The 14532-nt window shown below is 44.3% G+C and overlaps 1 protein-coding gene and 1 pseudogene across 1 annotated transcript in view; one reads left to right on the top strand and one right to left on the bottom strand.

Annotated features, from left to right (window-relative positions):
• Positions 1-14532, bottom strand: part of LOC136330152 (zinc finger protein 432-like) — a 130361-nt gene that overhangs the window by 81697 nt on the left and 34132 nt on the right.
• LOC136332015 (ubiquitin-conjugating enzyme E2 C pseudogene) lies at positions 6245-6595 on the top strand (annotated as a pseudogene).

Below are 14532 nucleotides of genomic sequence, written 5' to 3'. Positions count from 1 at the left end.
GGCACATATGAGAAAGCATTCAATGAAAACTAAAGAGCTGCAACAAAAAATTGATAATTGAAACTTCTCATCTCTCTGTGTTCCTGTCTGTGTGTCCCTATCTATCCCTCTCTCTGACTCTCGCTCTGTCTTGTAAAAATATTTTTAAAAAGTACTCTTAAAAGAACTCTCAGAATTCCATTCATTTTAAAATGTCTTGTTTCCCAAATGTATATATACACTGAATAAAGTAACATTTAAAATCCTAAACAGCTATATACAGCTTTAATAACAAAATGGAAATGCATGCACTATAGTTACAAGACTTAATGTTATTTGATTATAACAGTACAATAATAGTACTATAGACAAATAAGCCACAGGAAGTAAATACAATGCTGATGAGCAGACCCCTGCACTGATAGAGATGTGATGGCACAGCAGGCTCTGTAGAGAAAAGGGTAAGAATGGCTTTTTTTTTTTCTTTTCTGAAGCTGGAAAAGGTGAGGCAGTCAGACAGACTCCCACATGCGCTCGACCGGGATCCACCCGGCATGCCCACCAGGGGGTGATGCTCTGCCCATCTGGGGCATCCCTCTGTTGCAACCACAGCCATTCTAGCACCTGAGGCAGGGACCATGAAGCCATCCTCAGTGCCCAGACCATCTTTGCTCCAATGGAGCCTCAGCTGCGGGAGGAGAAGAGAGAGACAGAGAGGAAGGAGGGTGGGGGGTGGAGAAGCAGATGGGTGCTTCTTTTGTGTGCCCTGGCTGGTAATCAAACCCAGGACTCCTGCACACCAGGCCAACACTCTACCACTGAGACACCCGGACATTGCCTAAGAATGGCATTTTAAGCCTGACCAGGTGATGGTGCACTGGATAATGTACCTTCAACTGAGAGGGACTAGAGGGACTATTAACTACAGGCCCTAGGGGCTGCTGCCCTGGGCATCTGCTGACATGAGTGTTGGTGCATCTAGTGTGCTCAGATGAGCACATTCTGGTCTATGTCCTTGGTCAGTGACTTTTTGAAAAACAGCAGCAGCATGAGTTACTGAAGAAAAATAGCAGAAAGCAGATTTTGTCCTGCAAGAATGTACAAGCTTTTAGCAGTAGAAGGTGAGATGTGTCAATGTTCCAGCCTCTTTTTTCTCTTTTTCTCTTGAGGTGTATAGGGACACTCATGTAAATCTTCTCTGCTTTCTGCTTATTTAAGGTCTTAGAGCAGTCCCCCACCTTTTTTATCTGTTTACTTTGTCAGTCCTTCTTTTTGTTTCTTCCCCCTGCACAAAACTTCTGCACCTTACAGAAATCTAACAATTCAAAAATAACTAGCTTCTAGAATAATTTAGTTTCTTTTCCTTCAAAAAAGTACCTCTATACCTGTTATGTTTGGGTCTGGGGCCCCTTACCAAAAATCCTCCACTAGCCAGATTTAAGTAATCTGGCACAAGGGCATTTCCTTAATTTTCCACCTGGGAAAAAATGATTGATATTTCACCTCTCCTCACTACCCAACCCACACCCCCACTAGGGCAATTTTCTCATTAAGTGATCCTCCCTTATCACCCCGTCCCAAAATTCCCCACCAGAATTAATCTTGCTAGTGTTCCTCACTGAATCTATAAAAGCTTAAATTCCCTGGCACTCAATGCTGATGACATTTTGCACTCAGCCCATCTGTTGGCAGATGCATCAATAAATTTCTTATAAACCTCATCAGGCTTGACCTGTGGTGACACTGTGGATAGGGCATGAAACTGGAATGCTCAGGGTGCTGGTTTGAAGCCCTAGGCTTGCCCAGTCAAGGCACATATAAAGAGCAACTACAAGTTGATGCTTCTGGGTCCTACACCCTGCCTTTCATCTCTTTCTCTCCCCTATTTCTAAAATAAATACATAAAATATTGAAAAAGTGCCTGACCCAGCGGTCATGCAGTGGATAAAGCATCAGCCTGGGATGCTGAGAACCAAGGTTCCAAACCCCGTGGTCACTGCCTTGAGCATAGGATCATGTACCTGACAGCCATGGAGGGTGGCTAGGGGGGGAAAAAACCCTTCTCCAGAAAACATTAGCAATTCAATATCCCCTCTGACAAAAAGGCAACCTGCACTTTACAATCTGCCGCCCTGAGGGCAAACACCACAGCCTTCTACAGACTACACACAGTTGCTCCCCAGGCCAATGCAAAATGTAGGAAAACTTAAAAAAACATTTGTAAAGCTTATTTGCCCAACAGTACCCAAACCACAGGCAGTCAGTCACCTGCTTCCTTGGCAATACATTGGAGCTCCTTCTACACGACTCCTCCCACTGCCGTAATTCCAGGGGTCCACACTGCACCACTTCCACTCTGTTTTGTCAGTTACTCTGAGATATCAGAGACAAATCTCCTACCAAAGAAAACATTTTGGAATATTTCAAAGGAAAACACACTGATCTGGTTTTCTGGAGCCCACGAGGAATATAAAATTCACACTTCCACAAACTAACTTGGCGCCTGAAAGCGTCATCCCGATATAAGCCTGTAACAGTGGCCAATGGGGAACTGAAGCATTTGAAGAAACAGAGGCAATTTCCTGCACTCCCTTTGAAGGCGATCTGTCAATACTCCCTGGCTCCGAAAAGCCGCATTGGAGGCCGCCATTTTGGGAAATCTAAAACTATATGTAAAAAATCTGCAATGTTGGGGCCTGTCACGTGGGGTGGCTGGATGGTGGGATGGTCCTCAAATTCTCTGTTTTCTTGGCACTATGACTGTTTGTGGAAATCGAGTGTATTTTCAGAGACTGTAGCTTCCAGAGGCAAAATAAGAAGTGAGCTTTGTTCGGTGGTTCAGCAGAAATACAAGGCCACAGCAGTTTGTTTGAAGTTTGTATTAAAAAAAGTTAGTTCTTTTAAAATTTTTGAAATGGTCAAGAGTTTAGAGGTGTTGTAACAGAAGAGAATGATACTCTATAGAGTCGAGGTCATACATCCTGTAAAGCAGTGGTCCCCAACCTTTAGTGGGCCACGGACCATTTTAATGTCAGAAAATATTTTCACAGACCGCCTTTAGGGTAGGATGGATAAATGTATTATGTAACCAAAACAAGCATCAAGAGTGATTCTTAGATGGATGTAACAGAGGAAATCTGGTCATTTTAAAAAAATAAAATATCGTTCAGACATAAATATAAAGAAAACGGAAATAATGTAAGTTATTTATTTTTTCTCTGCGGACCGGTACCAAATGGCCCACAGACTGGTACCAGTCCGCAGCCTGGGGGAACGAGACCACTGCTGTAAAGGAACACCAACTGGAAACTGCTAGCGGGAATATTCTTAAAATTTTTTCAGGCTAGAAAAAAGATTTGGAGAAATGGGTACCGAGTGAGTCTGGCAATCACCAACCAGAGTGGAAGAGCAGCCTAGATAATCTACAATTGACACTGGTACCAGATCTTGAGGAAAGCCACTGAAAAGTAAAGCCAGTAAAGTGAGGCTTCATTTTTCTGCAGCAATGAGAAAGGCATCACCAGAATTGAGAATCCAAATGCATTACCATCAATTACTTTTTCATTAAGGTACCAAAATAAGCGAATGGGTTAAGTCTTTTATCAGAAAATGCTGGGGTAATTGTATACCTAGTGGCAGGATAATAAATTAAGACCCTTAACTCTAGTCATAAAGAAAAATTAAGTCTGAATAGATCACAGTTTTAAGTATAATATGAGAAAGTATAAAACTTATAAAAGCATATGGGAAATAATCTCCCTGAACCCAAATTAGCCAGAGTTCTCAGAGAAGACACTAAAGGATGAAAACTAACAGCTGTGTCAAAGTACACTATTTCCATGATTACAGAAGGGAAAAATATAATTTAAAATAAAATTATGTTAAGGCATGGCTGGGTGGCTATGTGGATAGAGCATTATTACATCACACTGAGCATATATGAGAAGCTAGCAGTGAGTGCACAACTAAAATGGAACTAAGTGGAACAATGACAAAATGCTTCTCTCTTCTGCTCTGTATTTCTCTTCTTCTCTCTCAAATCAATGGAAAAATTTTTTTTCACAGAAACAGTCAGAGAAAGAAACACATAGGGACAGACAGACAGGAAGGGAGAGAGATGAGAAGCATCAATTCTTTGTTGTGGCACCTTAGTTGTTCATTGATTGGTTTTTCCTGTTCCCTGAGGAACTACAGCAGATAAGCAACCCCTTTGTCAATCCAGCGACTTTGGGATCAAGCTTGAGAGCCCTGCTCATACCAGATGAGCCTGAGATTATGCTGGTGCCGTCGGGGTCTCAAACCTGGATCCTCTGCGTCCTAGGCTGATGCTCTGGATAGGCTGGAAAAACATTTCAAATACTAATCCAAGCCCTGGCCAGTTAGCTAAGTTGGTTAGAGCATCTTTCAGAGAAGACATGGTTGTGTGTTTTATTCCTGGTCAGAACACACACAAGCAACCAAAGAATTCAAAAATAAGTAGAACAACAAAACATATTTCTTTTTCCCTTCCTATCACTATTAATTCAATAGGAAAAAAAAATTTTTTCCCCCTAAACTGAGAAGTGGGAGGCAAAGGGACAGAATCCCACATGCGCCCAACTGGGATCTACTCGGCAAGCCCACCAGGGGGTGATGGTCTGCCCATTGGGGGCATTGCTCAGTTGCACCAGAGCCATTCTTGCACCTGAGATAAAGGTCATGGAGCCTTCCTCAGCAGCAACTGGGCTACTTTGCTCCAGTGGAGCCTTGGCTGTGGGAGGGAAAGTGAGAGAATGAGAGAGAATAAAGGGGAAAGGGTGCAGAAGTGGATGCATGCTTCTCCTGTGTGCCTGGCCTGGAATCAAACCCGGGACTTCCACACTGTTGGCCAATGCTTTTATTAAATAAAATTTAAAAAATTTTAAAATCAGCCTGACCAGGTGGTAGTGCAGTGGTGCAGTGAATGTAGTGTCTGACTGGGACATGGAAAACCCAGGTTCAAAACCCTGAGGTTGCCAGTTTGCATGCAGGCTCCTCTGGTTTGAGCAAAAAATCACCTGAGGCCACGGTCATTGGTTTGAGCAAGGGGTCACTCTGTCTGCTGTAGCCCCCCTCCCAGTCAGGGCACATATGGGAAATCAACCAATGAAACTAAGGTGCCACAACAAAGAATTGATGCCTCTCATCTCCCATCCAGTCTGACCTTATTTGTCCCTCATTCTGTCTCTGTCACAAAAAATTTTTTAAATCATTTTTTACTAAAAAAAAAAAAAAAAAAAAAAAATAATACGGGCCCTGGCCGGTTGGCTCAGCGGTAGAGCATCGGCCTAGCGTGCGGAGGACCCGGGTTCAATTCCCGGCCAGGGCACACAGGAGAAGCGCCCATTTGCTTCTCCACCCCTCCGCCGCGCTTTCCTCTCTGTCTCTCTCTTCCCCTCCCGCAGCCAAGGCTCCATAGTAGCAAAGATGGCCCGGGCGCTGGGGATGGCTCTGTGGCCTCTGCCTCAGGCGCTAGAGTGGCTCTGGTCGCAACATGGCGACGCCCAGGATGGGCAGAGCATCGCCCCCTGGTGGGCAGAGCGTGCCCCTGGTGGGTGTGCCGGGTGGATCCCGGTCGGGCGCATGCGGGAGTCTGTCAGACTGTCTCTCCCTGTTTCCAGCTTCAGAAAAATGAAAAAAAAAAAAAAAAAAAATGCAGGCCCTGGCCAGTTGGCTCAGCGGTAGAGCGTTGGCCTGGCGTGCGGGGGACCCGGGTTCGATTCCTGGCCAGGGCACATAGGAGAAGCGCCCATTTGCTTCCCCCCCCCTCCTTCCTCTGTCTCTCTCTTCTCCTCCCGCAGCCAAGGCTCCATTGGAGCAAAGATGGCCCGGGTGCTGGGGATGGCTCCTTGGCCTCTGACCCAGGCGCTAGAGTGGCTCTGGTCGCGGCAGAGCGACGCCCCGGAGGGGCAGAGCATCGCCCCCTGGTGGGCAGAGCGTAGCCCCTGGTGGATGTGCCGGGTGGATCCTGGTCGGGCGCATGCGGGAGTCTGACTGTCTCTCCCCGTTTCCAGCTTCAGAAAAATACAAAATAAATAAATAAATAAATAAATAAATAAATAAATAAATAAATAAAAATATGCAGTTACAGTCATGCTCTTGGACTTCCTGTGTATTTGTCAGCGCTGCTCAAAGAACCTTGACCCAGCTGCTGCCAGCATTGCTGAAACTCAGAAAGGAGCCCACCCAGTCCAATGGAGTCGCTGCTCCAGGGCCCTGTGTGCAAGAGTTCACATAGCAGGAAGTGATGACCCTCATGAAGTCTGGTGACAAAGGAACTTCTGCCTTCCCAGAATCAGACAACCTTTTCAAATGGGTGGGCACCATCCATGGAGCAGCTGGCACAGTATATGAAGACTTGAGGTATAAGCTCTTTCTAGCATTCCCCAGGGGTTACCCATACAGCGTGCCCACAGTGAAGTTTCTCACGCCCTGCTTCCACCCCAGTGTGGACACCCAGGGTAAATTCTGCTTGGATATCCTAAAGGACAAGTGGTCTGCCCTGTATGATGTGAGGACCATCCCGCTTTCCATCCCGAGCCTGCTAGGAGAACCCAACACTGACAGCCCAGTGAACACACATGCTGCCGAGTTCTGAAAAGCCCCACAGCCTTTAAGAAGTACCTGCAAGAAACCAACGCAAAACAAGTAGGTCTCCAGCCACGATACCTGACGCAGGCTGTCTGGTCTCTGTCCCTGTGCTTTTTATTTTTTCCTTAGATGGTCTGTCCTTGCTTTGATTTCTGTATAGGACTCTGTATCTTCAGCTGGTATCATTTTTGTTTTATTTTTTTAATTAAGTCTCTGGTTGAGCCCCTGTGGTGACTATATTAAATAAATACATTTTGGGTTAAAAAAAAAGAAATAAGAGAAATAGCTCTAAATTGTTTTTTTATGGATTTTAGCCAAAAGAGAATTAGAAACAGAGAGAGACAGAGAGAGACAGAGAGAGAGAGAGAGAGTCACAAACATCGATCTGTTCCTGTATGTGCCCCGACTGGAGATTGATCCAGCAACCTCTGTGCTTCTGGTTGATTTCTAACTCACTGAGCTTGCCAGGAAGAGCTGGAGGGAAATGTTAACAGACTGACATAAATGGAAAACTTGACTGTGAAAGCATTGTAAAGATGTCATGTCTACACCCTGGCTGATGGTTCAGTGGATAGAATGACTCCCTGAACAGCCGTGTCGCCGGTTCAGTCCTGAAGTTGCCAGCTCGATCCTTAGGTCACCACATGAGCTCCAGGGGGGACATGTAACATATGAGAAGCAATCACTGGGTGCACAACTAAGTGAAACAAGTTGATGTTTCTCCCTTCTCTCTCTTCTGCACTCTGTCTAAATAAATAAATAATTATGTCAAGTCTCCCAAATGTATATATAGACCCAGTGAAATACCAACAAAAATCCTAAACTGGTATTTATTTATTTTTTTTTAAAGTTGAGAAAATTTTTCTATGAGTTAGTGAGAGCTTCAAGTCACTATAATTAAGACAGTATAATAGACAAACCAGCCAAAGGTACGTAAAAAAATGCCTTTGCACAGACTCATGCATAGACAGCATGTGATGACAATGGTAGTTCTGCAGGGAAGGGGATAAGAATGGCTTTTTAAAAAAAATGGTTCTGGGACAATAAGACTTCCATGCTAGAAGTGGGCGGACGAGACACAAAAGGAATCCACCTGGTAACCCCCCTAGGGGGCCATGCTTTGCCCATCTGGGTTGTTTTTCTGTGGCTCAGCAACTTTTAGAGTCTGAGGCAGAGGCCATAAAGCCATCATGGGTGCCTGGAACCAACTGGCTCCAAGGCTCCAATCAAGCCATGGCTGTATGAGGTAAGAGAGAGATCGCAAGCGAGAGCGGCAGGGGTGGCTTACCAATTGGGCATCGCTCCTCTGTGCCCTGTTGGGTAATCAATCCCAGGTCATATACACTATGGGCTAACACTTCACAACTGAGTCAATGAGCCAGGGCAGGATTTCAGGTTTGATTTCCAGTCACAGCACACATAGGAATCACCAAGTGAATGCAGGGATGGGAGAAACAATGAATCGATGTTTCCCTCTCACAGATCAATGAATAAAAGTTGTTAAATAAAAATAAGAATTGGGCCCTGGCCAGAGAGCCTGGCTGGTCAGTGCCGTCTCGATGCACAGGGTTGACAGTTTGATCCCTCATCAGGGCTCACACAGGAACTGAATGATATTTCTGTCTCTCGCTCTCTCCTGTCCTCTCTCTCCAAAATCAGGAAATAAGAAAATAATTATAAATAAATAAAAACATGAGAAAATTCCTCAAAGTGATAATCTATGAAGAGATTTTAACAGGCACATAAACCACACTGTACACTAATGGTCTGTAGCTGGAGGAAATGTAAAGGGTTCATTTACTGTGGAAAACATTTCCGTATCATCTGTTCAGACTGAAGTTATAAACACACTAACATACAGCACTGTCACCCTCAGCTAAATGTCTAAATTATGTATTTTTGCCCATGAAACTCCCCGAAACACACACACAAAAAGTGCACTGCTGAAACAGAAGTACAAGAATTTTCATGGCAGCTGGATCCTAACCACCTGGACTGCAAACAACACAAGTTCAGTTATCGGTAGGAACAACTGCCATGCACTCAGACTACGGCATGCTACGGGAAAAATACCACCTTAGCTCTTTTAACATTTCTAAAGGCTGGTAAAAGAAAAACACTTTTTTTTAAGTGAGAAAGACAAAGAGACAAACAGACAAATAGACAAACAAGAAGGGAGATGAGAAGCATGAACTTGTAGCTGCAGCACTTTTTGTTATTCATTGATATCATTCTCATATGTGTTTCAACCAGGGAGATTCAGCTGAGCTGGTGACGCCTTCCTCAAGCCAGTAACCTCGGGCTTCAAGACAGCGACTTTTGGGCTGAATCCAGGAATGTTGGGCTCAGGTCTATGATCCCACCCTGAAGCTGACTACCCTGTGCTAAGCCAGCAATCTCAGGGTTTTAAACCTGAGTCCTCAGGCTCAGGTAGATGATCCAGCCACTGCACCACTGCCTTCTCAGGCCAAAAAACACCTTCCTTTGTGAAGCACATGGAATAAGTCTTTCATGGCTTGCAATTCCAAAACATTTACTGTGAATTACAGAATAAGTTTACCTGACATTTATTACATATACACACACATTAAAAAAAGGAAAAAATCGGCCCTGGCCGGTTGGCTCAGCGGTAGAGCGTCGGCCTAGCGTGCAGAGGACCCGGGTTCGATTCCCGGCCAGGGCACATAGGAGAAGCGCCCATTTGCTTCTCCACCCCTCCGCCGCGCCTTCCTCTCTGTCTCTCTCTTCCCCTCCCGCAGCCAAGGCTCCATTGGAGCAAAGATGGCCCGGGCGCTGGGGATGGCTCTGTGGCCTCTGCCCCAGGCGCTAGAGTGGCTCTGGTTGCAACATGGCGACACCCAGTTGGGTCGCAACATGGCGACGCCCAGGATGGGCAGAGCGTCACCCCCTGGTGGGCGTGCCGGGTGGATCCCGGTCGGGCGCATGCGGGAGTCTGTCTGACTGTCTCTCCCTGTTTCCAGCTTCAGAAAAATGCAAAAATGCAAAAAAAAAAGGAAAAAATCGCCCATCACATTCAAATTAAGCAAAACAAGCCTCACATAAAAAAATGTATGATTATTTGATACAAAAAAATTAGGCACAATTAAATACAGTATAAAGATTGAGAATGATGCCTCACTTGTGGCAGTGCTGCGGACAAAGCATCAACCTAGAATGCTGAGGTCTCTGGTTGAAACTCTGGGCTTGCCTGGTCGAGGCACACATGGGAGTTGATGCTGCCTGCTCTTCCCTGCCTTCTCTCTCTTTCTGTCTCTAAAAATAAATAAATAAAATCTTTAAAAATAGATTTAGACCAATTAAATGTATGATAAAACTATAAATAAAATCTGGAAAGTGCTCCATATGGAGAGCACAGGGTAAATCAAGCCCCCTGATGCTTCACCAAAACATCAGGAACACTCCAGTTGGCCTCTGCCAACACAACATGCAACATCACTGTCACTCTACAGTTAACAACCACACCCGTTGTCTCAGCAAATAGAAACCAGGTCCCTCCTGAGATAAACGGCTGCTTACTCCATCCAGTCCGGTTTCCCTCCTTTCCTACCTTACAAGCCCCTTCTTTTAATTCCTCTTATCCCTCCCTCTCCCTTTTCCCCTGGATCACCTCCCACCCTGGTGCCCCCCTCATTTTCACTGCACCCAACAAGCAACTACCCATCTCTCTCCCCTTATTGGAGCAGGAATAGTGTCTACATTATCAGTCTGGACAGCAGAACTCCAAGAAAGGAGCACACCTCCCTATCCTCTTTCTCACCTCTTCTCAATTCATCTTCCTCCCTGCCTGACACAACAGGGAATGTTGTTCCTCTGCGGGGAGGACGCTACCTTGGCCTTCCTACTACCTGGGCAGGAGCCTGTGCTTTAACATTCCTCTCTCCCAATGGTGATGTAGCCCTCAACAACCAGTGTACCCATTCCAGGGATTCAGCAACTCTGGCACAGAAGGGCAGTGCAGCTCACCCCTCTCTTGATAAACCCTCAAAACAATTTTGGGAATTGGGACAGGTTCAGGAGAACTAGCCACTTCTTCTCTCCTAACCTCCCATATAATTGTCGCTGAAGTGTTCATTCTTGCAGGATGCTTCTGCACCCTGTGCACCAGAAGTCGTATATAGAGAGGCTGACTGAGTCAGCGAGTACAGAAACCACTAGTTACATTTTCCTCCTCCAGGCTGCACACCAACACCAATACCAACGAGTTCCCCAGCAAGTGACTGCCTGAGGACATTGTCCAACCAGTCCAGGTCTGAGGACTCTTGTCTATTCCCTGCCCCATAAATACTTCAACTGAAAATAAGTAGCAGGAAGCAGTTACGGAAAATAATAAGACCTTCATCCCTTTTCCATAAACAACAAAAGGCTAAAATGTAAGGTTTGGGTTCAGGGTGCTTTTCAAACCAGAGTCCCCTTTAAAACTCATATTCCCCTTTTTGGGTAAACAGGTGGTTTTTTCTAGTTTTGCTCGTATTGGAACAGCTTCCTGTGTGTATCGTCTATGGACGGCTGCTGCTTGCCCTAAGGTTGGCAAATTGCAAACTGCAGATTGCCTGCTTATATGAGGAGTGATTTTTTGCTATCGTTTGCAGGGAAGGGGTATTTCCATCTAATCTGTTTTGTTGGAGAGGAGAGATACAGAGAGAGAGAGAGAGAGAGAGAGAGAGAGAGAGAGAGAAACGAGAGAGAGAGACTGTTGACAGTCTTGGCAGCCCTGTTTACACTGGTGGAGACCTGTGAGTTTAGAGGGTGAGTGTTGAAGAAACACAGCCTGGTCCCTAGAAGTTCCGAGAAAGTGTATGAGGAAAAATAAGAGTTTCCAATATACAAGCCAGTGTTTTCTGCTGTCATTAGTGTGGCTTTCACCTCCCTGAGGAGGTACAGAAAGAGGAGGCAGTGAGCTACTTAGGGGTGGTTCCCCCCTGGGGTACCAGCAGGCTTCAAAAGTAAGTAATAAACAGTTAGATCTTCTCCCTCTGCTGCCTGGTGGTGTTTCCAGATTATCCAATTACCAGGTTGACATCCCCAGCCTGGAACTCCTACATTGCAATATCAATGTGAACTGGGGCCACCTTGTTTGACTAAGAGACAGCAGGACTTAATTTATACACTTCATATAGGTCACTTTGTCAGGGGGATGGATAATAAATAAAATGAAGATTATGCCAGCAAATAAGAACGTGTGTGGGTAATGAAATTAAAAAGTGTCTGTTGCTACATATTAAAAGCTAAGAGCAGGTGTTTGCAAATATTTTCTGCAAAGGAACACATACATATTTTTGGCATTGAGGACCATTAGGTATAGGATTGTGGGAATCAGTTCTGCCTTTGCAGTGCAAAAGTGTCAACCAAAAATGACCAATGGATGTGCTCTGCACTGCAGTTAGGTGGCCCTTGTATGAAAGGCTAAAACACAGAGGGCATCTAACTGCTTGCCCTGGGCTTGACCACATTTTCTGACATTTTATCTAAGCTATATCTATCCCCTAGCCCAGTGGTCTCCAACCCCCAGGCCACGGACCAGTACCAATCTGTGGGCCATTTGGTACCGGTCCGCAGAGAAAGAATAACTTACATTATTTCTGTTTTATTTATATTTAAGTCTGAACGATGTTTGATTTTTGGAAAATGACCAGATTCCCTGTTACATCCGTCTAAGACTCAGTCTTGACACTTGTCTTGATCACGTGATACATTTATCCGTCCCACCCAAAAGGCCGGTTTGTGAACATATTTCCTGATATTAAACCAGTCCTTGGCCTCCCTCAAAATTGGGGACCACTGCCCTAGCCAATAAAGGTATATCTGACCCAGAATGTATGTATAAGAATTTTCACAGCAGCATTATTCATAACAAGCCCAAGTGCAAACAACAGAAGTTTTTTTTTTTCATTTTTCTGAAGCTGGAAACAGGGAGAGACAGTCAGACAGACTCCCGCATGCGCCCGACCGGGATCCACCTGGTACGCCCACCAGGGGCGATGCTCTGCCCATCCTGGGCGTCGCCATATTGCGACCAGAGCCACTCTAGCGCCTGGGGCAGAGGCCAAGGAGCCATCCCCAGCGCCCGGGCCATCTTTGCTCCAATGGAGCCTCGGCTGCGGGAGGGGAAGAGAGAGACAGAGAGGAAAGTGCGGCGGAGGGGTGGAGAAGCAAATGGGCGCTTCTCCTGTGTGCCCTGGCTGGGAATCGAACCCGGGTCCTCCGCACGCTAGGCCGACGCTCTACCGCTGAGCCAACCGGCCAGGGCCTCAGAAGTTTAACAATAGGGAAAACTGTCATGTATACTCAAGCGGTGCAAGGCTATGGATTCCTTTCTATCCCAACTGCAGAGGTTGGAACCTCATGCCCATCACCACCCTGGGGGCCTGGGCCTTCAAAACTGCAACCTGACGACACCGTCTGCACCTCAGACACTGACCACACACCCTTATTATTCCCACAGCGGGACCAGCCATCCTCACATGAGGACCATCCCGAGTCCTTTATATCCCGAACCTGACCCTGACACCACGATCATACTAAATGCCTTCATCTGTTACATAGTATGTGACCCGCAAAGACCAGGACAGTCGGGACACAGCAGTTGCTGTCTACAGAAGCTTAGATGCTATTTGACCCCAACGCTACTCAAACTAAAGACAGGCAGTCATCTGTTTCCTCCGGAATACCTGGGAGCCAGAGTAGTACGTCTTTTCAACCAAAGATGGTGTTATATTTGTATCTCTAGTGGCACAAATATAAATTAAGACCCTTAACTCAAGCCCTAAACAAAAATTAAGTCAAAATAGATCACAGATCTAAATGTAAAAAGTGAAAATATAACTTATCAAAGTAAATGGGAGAAATTTTTTGAACCTGACTTATGCAGAGCTCTGGGGGAAGAAAATAAAGGATGAATCATCAAAAATATAAAAAATTTTACTAAATTATAATTTAATACATTTGTACTTTTTTTGGTCAGCAATAAAAAAGTACAGACAGGGACAAACAGAAAGGGATAGAGATGAGAAACATCAACTCATAGTTGCAGCCTAGAGCCTGAGTTTGGAAGAAAATATTTACACAAGTATTTGGTAAAGGATTGTATTTCAAATATAGAAAAGATCTATAAAATATAACAAAAATACTACAACCACTTAATTACTTTATGTATGAGGTCATGAAGTTTTCTAGAAACTGGATTTTCATGATGTCAGAAGTGTAAACTTAGTAAACGTCAATAACTTTCAAAATTACTATGTATAATAAATGTTATATATCAATATAAATTATAGATGTAAAGCTGTAAAAATGAAGTATAATTTAAAATTTTTTGTAGGGTATGGTTTAATTTTTAAATGACTCCAAGTATCATTGCAAAATTATAATATAAACTACCTAGGATTTAAGGTGAATCAGTATGTATAGGACATTAAAATTTAATACGTATGTACTTTCTTTTTAAGTGAGCAATAAAAGGACAGACAGGGACTGCCAGACAAAAAAGGAGAGGGATGAGAAGCATCAACTCAGAGTTGCAACACGTTTTCAACAAAAGATGTCGGCATAATTATATCTTTAGTGGTGTAAAAATAAAAAAAGACCCTTAATTCCAAAAAGAAAGGTTCTAACAAATCATGGAAGAAAGTAAGAATTTGAATAATGAGCTTAGGATGGATAGCTCAGATTGTTTGAGTGTCATCCTGTTTCATCAAGGTTTTAAGTTTGAGTTCTGGTGGAGAATCAACCAATAAATGCATAAATAATAAGTCAGACAAGAACTGGTATTTCTTCTCGCTCCCACTTACTGTTTGTAATCAGTGAACAAAATTTTTAAAGAATTTGGAAAATGAGGGGATTATAACATAAATGAACTATAAATTAATTATTTGGGTTGTAAAAATTTTTTAATATTAGAAACAAACATAAATATGTTTTTCAAGT

The sequence above is a fragment of the Saccopteryx bilineata genome, chromosome 3, assembly GCF_036850765.1.
Source record: "Saccopteryx bilineata isolate mSacBil1 chromosome 3, mSacBil1_pri_phased_curated, whole genome shotgun sequence".
Lineage (NCBI taxonomy): Eukaryota > Metazoa > Chordata > Mammalia > Chiroptera > Emballonuridae > Saccopteryx > Saccopteryx bilineata.
Note: the sequence above shows the minus strand (reverse complement) of the source record. Positions and strands in the feature narration are given on the sequence as shown.